We start from the raw sequence: 6,394 nt of genomic DNA, 5'->3' as shown, positions 1-6,394 counted from the left end.
GGATTGGTGAGCCTTTTAATAAAATTGCTCGTTTGACGAGGTCTCAGTTTGAGAATAAGTCATTCTAGCAATCCATACTTTTCAAAACAATAAAAGAGTCCAACCATCCTTCGCGAGTGCCGAAAGCCCGTTTCGGGCCGGTGGCGACAGTGTGTTCATAGGGAAGTCAACCGATCCCCCCCACTTTTATGTTTATCAGAGTTTCTTCAGGGACCTAGGCGTTTGTCTTCCCTTCACTCAGTTTGAGTGTGATTTCTTGAACTACATCAACGCGGCCCCTTGCCAGCTGCACCCCAATAGCTGGGGTTTTTTGAGGGCGTTTCAGGTCCTGTGTGCGGTCCTAGGGCTGGAGTTGTCCCTTCGCGTATTACTTCATTTCTACCAGCGGAAGCTGGGCGTTCCGCCGTATGGCATTCTTTCTTTGAACGGGAGTAAAGAAGGGGGTTTATTCACTCTTTACTCCCAATCTTATAAGAATTTCAAATCCAAGTTTTTCCGGGTAGTCCTTGTGGACATCGACCCTTTGGAGGATGGGGATTTCTACTTTGGTGGACTGCCAAAGTTCCCCTTTTACTGTTGCCCTAAACCGTCTAGGTTTCACGAGGTGAACCCTTTGGAGTTGACGGCTTTGGAGGTTGCCGTCGTTAAGAATCTCTCGGCCTTGCCTCGCCTGTTGGATTGTAGGTCGATCTTGTCACTTGCGAACTCGACGCACAGGGAGAGGGTCCTGGAGGGTGAGTATTTTGTATCTTGGTATTTTGTTGAGGTTTGTGTAATTCTTTTTTGCTGATTGTAGACCCCTAAAATTGTCCGGGTCGGAAATAAAGCTTGAAGACTCTCGAAGACTGAAGGAAGATCAGCCAGAAGGACTCCTGGAAGGCCCTAGGAGGGTTCTCTGTAGGTCTAGAGGTCTTAGAATAGCTCAAAATAAGGAAGTGGAGGGAATGAAGCCCAATACGGCCGTACTGAACTTAATACGGCCGTATTGAAGCTTCAATACGGCCGCCGTGAACTCAATACGGCGTATTGAAGTTTCTGAAACTTCAATACGGCCGTACTGAAATCAATACGGCCGTATTGAAGCTTCAATACAGCCGTATTGAACTTAATACGGCCGTATTGAAATTTCTGAATTTCAATACGGCCGTATTGAACTCAATACGGCCGTATTGAAGTTCAAAAAATTCAATACGGCCGTATTGCTTCTGTAGGCCGTATTGCGCCTATTCCCTATAAATATGACGTCAATTGGACGTCATTCCACACTTTTTGAGATAGTTTTAACCCTCTCCTTGAGTATTCTGGGGTTTTTGAGCAGTGTTCTGCCCTAGAAATCACTCGGAGAGTTGATCCGACAAAGTTCTTGAGCCCCGAGTCATTTTGCTTGAGGATCGAACCTAGTCGAAGGGAAATCCTCCGGATTTCCATAGTTAAAAGTTTTAGGAAGGAGCGAGCGAGCTTGTAGAGCGAGGGAACGCCAAAAAGCTTCCCAGTTTTACTCAATATATAAAAGCACGCTTCAAGAGGTTTTTTCTTAAATCCTTCCTTTTACTGCTTTCTGTGTGCATATTTAAACTGTCATCATGTAGATAGTTAATTTATAATCGCTTATAATAAATAGGGGTAATTTAGTAATTTTACGTTGTTATTTTAGAAAATAATCTGTCATAGGGAACCCGAAAGGGGCGCTGTGGGGTGCTAACACCTTCCCCACGCGTAACCGACTCCCTTACCCAACTCTGGTTGTAATGGCCAAAGTTGATTTATAAAATCAATTGCCTTATCCCTTTTTCCAATGTTTTGAGTAAAACATTGGTGGCGACTCCACGAACCCTCCTTTTACGAAAACCACTAATCCATGGAGGGTCCCGCTTGGGATTAATATGGATTGGTGAGACGTTTTAATAAATAAATTGGATAGGATCGACAAGGTCTCAGTTTGAGAACAAGTCGTTCTAATAATCCAATACATTTTCAAAACTAAAATAAAAGCGAGCTCGACCGTCTTCGCGACCGCCGAGGCCCGTTTGGGCCGGTGGCGACAGATGGCGACTCCACTGGGGAAGCTTCGAGAGTCAGTCCCATTTAGTGACAGATTATTTTTAACAAATAATAGTTAAAATTACTTCATTACCCCTTGCTTGTATGATAACATGCTTTATATATTTGGCTTTAAATAACTGTTGTATGTTTAAATTCCGCAATTGTTTGAAATACAAACTGTACACAAACCTTTGGACACAACAGTTCCCTCTATACCCGGGGGCATGAGTGATTAACCATAGGGAGTGGATGTTAGTACGGCCGGTTGTCGAATGGGTCTATAGGTGCCCGTAGACCGTTGTCGGAAAACATCACTCAAGGTGATAACCATGAACTTGAGTCCGACGGTGCGTTGGAGCTTTCCATCGACCTACGATGAGAGGAATTGGGTCCCTATAATGGGGGCACCTTGGGGGCCTTGGACTGGTGAGAACAGTTAGAACCTACCTTGAATATGCACCTTTCTGCAGGATAGCCCTACCTCGTGATTCGCTCGTGACTGTTCGTGGATGAGTGAATTGTGTGTGCATTTTTTTTATGTGACATTGTATGAGCATATATTTGCACCTTTTAAACATACAACATTCTTGTTTACAATAAAAAATAAGAATAAATAGAAATAAAGATTTTCTAGTACATGGTGTTAACATCTACCTCCATTGCATTCATATAGGTAGTTTCCCTTTTCACCCAAAATATACAAAAATACAAAATACTCAAAAGGAAAAAATACGTATTTATCCAAACCAAGCAATATCATGCATCATCTTAGGAATATCCCGAAAACATGATAATGCTTAGTTGAATAAACACTATGCATGCATATTCATCGCCATCATCTCATATCATGCATTGTATTGTAGATTATGGAGAGGTCTAGGGAAGTGCAAAGGCCATTAAAGAAAGTGGACTTCCTATTATACCGTGCTGAGAGGTTGGATCACCTCTGTACCTTGATGTCAAGAGAGGCTCGCGTCGAGTTTGAGAAATCTTATGGGCGAGTTCTCGATTTGATGAGGATTTGTGTGGATCCAGCTTTTCTGAGGGCATTGGTTCATTTCTGGAGTCCCGATCTGCACTGTTTTGAGTTCCCCCAGTTTGACCTGGTTCCTACTCTAGAGGAGTACGAGCTCATGTTACGGTGGCCTAAATCAGCTGGGGTCTACCTTTTTCAGGGGAACCATGTGGCCGTAGAGAGAGTAGCCACTCAGGTCAAACTACCACCACGATTATCTGCTTTAGTGGGGAACGGCAGTATCAAGGGTTGGAAGCTTGCTATGATCGAAGACCACCTTTCTTCCTTGGCTGGTGAGGGAGATTGGTTAGCTTTCAACAAGACTCTTGCGTTAGCCGTGTTTGGGACGATCCTATTCCCCTTTCACGCTAACACAGTGGACCATGCTGCGATGGACGCTTTCTTTGCTTGGGACGTGCATATGAAGAGTCCCGTGCCCGCTATTCTTGCCGACACCTTGCTATCTGTTCATCTATCTCAACAGAAGCAAGGGAAGATCATCCGATGCTGCACCTCCTTGTTATATGTGTGGGGCATCACACATTTTTACGCCTCCAGTCACATGGGGACCTTGCCCGATCCGTTGAGAAGCTTCTCAAAGATCCCCGTCTGCCGCCGATATGCTTTCGAGTGGAAGGATGAGATGGAACTGTGGAGTATCGAGCATTTTACGTGGGTTTGCCCTTGGTTCCGTCCGAGCCATGTATTGACAAGATGCGGCAGTTATTCGAGCATACCGTTGATGGGCCTCAGAGGTTGCATAACCTACTCACCTAAACTGGTTATGAGGCAACTAATGAGGACCCAAATCGTTCCTACCATAGAGGAGCTGGGAGGGTTGTGTTTCTCTTTCGATCCCGAGCATCAGAAAGATATGCACGCTGTTATAAGAGCATGGGAGAGACCAACCTATGAGGGAGATCTCGAGCTTGAAAAGCCTCGGGTGTCCGTTTCCATTGACTATGAGAAATGGAGGAATGAGAGGGGGGTGTCACAACCATCCACCTCTTGTGCAACCACGACTACAAGGAGGGTGTTGCATGAACAGGTCGACGCCTTGACCAAGAAACTGGGAATCATGGGAGCTCAGATGAGAGTTCTTGAAGAGAAAAACGAAGAATCCAGTTTCACCATTGATGGTCTTCAAAGGCAATGCAAGAAGAAGGACCATGAGATAGAGCGACTCAAGGATGAGTGTGCTAACCTCAACGAGGAGACTACTCGGGCATCCAAAATGCCAAAGGTTGAACCGAGTAGTCAACTCCGAGAAGTCAATGAGAAGATAGCACGCCTTGAAGCCGAGCATGCAAAGCAGGCACAGTTGATCAAGGACATGCAAGATAATTTGATTCTGACTCGATCCGACGCACAGCAATGGCGGGAGGTCGCTCAACGACAAGCCACAAACCTTTCCGATTTCCGCAAAAAGGAAAGGAAAGGATTGGCACAAATGGCCAAACTCCAAGAGGAAAAGGATCGAGCCGAAGACGAGCTTAATGAGCTACAGGCCATGATCAACTACTATACCCAGAAAGCGAAGGAAGCTCAGAAAATCAGTGACGATATGAGCCAAGCGGTCCATACGCAGATTAAAACAATGGGTCGTCATGTCGAGGAAGCCGAAGATGAATGGCAAAGAAACATGAACCCGCCTGTGGGTTTTTACCGGCTTTTCTCTTATTGTAAAAAAATTGCTTCAAAGCATTGTATAAAGTTGTACACTTTCTTTAATGAATAAAACAGTATTTTTGAGATTTATTGCCTTTGCATCTCATTAGTCATTCATTTTGCATTTATCTCTCCTAGTAATTAATAATAAAGATTAATAAAAAAAAAGAATTAATCGATGCGTATGTTCAGAATGGATCGCACGCCATTTGTGATAAAATGCAAACCAACAACTGCGCAAAGTGAACACACGACGACGCCGTTGTTGGTAATCAAGACAGAAAAAGGGGAGGGTCCCGCGCCGTTAAGGATTGTCGCTCCAAGACCTTTCCCTTACAAATCGAATAAGGCTGTGCCATGGATATACGACATCCATACTTCTGCCGACAATGATATCTCCAATATCGCTGGACTTGGGGGCATGACTAGGAGTGGCAGGATCTACTCTCCCGAAGATCTGCACGATAAAGCTCCCAAGAGTAAAGGAAAAGAAAAGGAGAAAACCGAGGAAGATAAAGAATCCGAGGAGGAGACTGATGAGCTGTTAAAAATCATCAAACAAAGCGAGTACTCCATTGTGGATCAACTTCACAAGACACCAGCAAAGATCACTTTGTTGTCGTTGATCCTAAGCTCCGAACCGCATCGGCAAGCTCTGTTGAAAGTCTTGAACGAGGCGTATGTATCACACACCATATCCCAAGACAAATTTGAGGGAATTGTTAGTCACATCACGGCTAATGATCACCTCACCTTCACAGATGAAGAGATCCCCACCGAGGGACCGCACCATAACAAGCCCTTGCACATCTCTGTAAAGTGCAAGGAGTATCACATCGCGAAGGTCTTGGTGGATAATGGATCTTCCTTGAACGTGATGCCAAAAAGGACGTTCGATCAGATGGCAATCAAGGGAGTCCAAATGCGCCCAAGCAACATGATCGTTCGAGCTTTCGACGGCTCTAAAAGAGAAGTGGTGGGAGAAGTCAGTCTTCCAATCCAAATCGGACCCACTATCTTTAATGTCGAATTTCAAATAATGGACATTACTCCTGCATACAGCTGTCTCCTCGGCCGACCTTGGATTCATGATGCGAAAGCTGTACCCTCTACGCTCCACCAGAAAATCAAGTTCATCGTGGGTGACAAACTGGTGACCGTGCAAGCTGAAGATGACATACTCATCAGTAAGCCATCCAACATACCTTACGTGGATGCAGCAGAGGAAGCTTTGGAAACCGCCTTCCAAGCATTGGAAATTGCCAATGTTGAAACGTTTCCCCGAGAAATGAAGAAGGTAGCTCATATGCTCACAAAGAACGGATACTTGCCAGGACAAGGATTAGGCAAGAACTCCCAAGGAATCCCGGAGCTACCCATTATCAAGGACAATCCGGGGAAACAAGGGTTAGGATACAACCCTGTTAAAGATCAAAGAACGAAGAGGAATCAAGATCCTTCTCGACGTTCTTTAAGCCAGATCTTTAGGAAGGCTGGTTCACAAACGTCAAGGCCAGCTGTCGTCATCAGGTGTCCTTTTCCTTCTAATAGGGATGTGTAAATCCAGTGACTATTAGAGATCACTCCTCGGGGACAGCCCGACCCCCGAGCCTCGATAGGGCACATGTTTCCATCATGATTATAATAAAATCATTCTTCATTAATTCT

The sequence above is a fragment of the Cajanus cajan genome, chromosome 2 (assembly GCF_000230855.2).
Source record: "Cajanus cajan strain Asha chromosome 2, NIPB_CcT2T_4, whole genome shotgun sequence".
Taxonomy (NCBI): Eukaryota; Viridiplantae; Streptophyta; class Magnoliopsida; order Fabales; family Fabaceae; genus Cajanus; species Cajanus cajan.
This window is presented reverse-complemented; position numbering follows the sequence as displayed.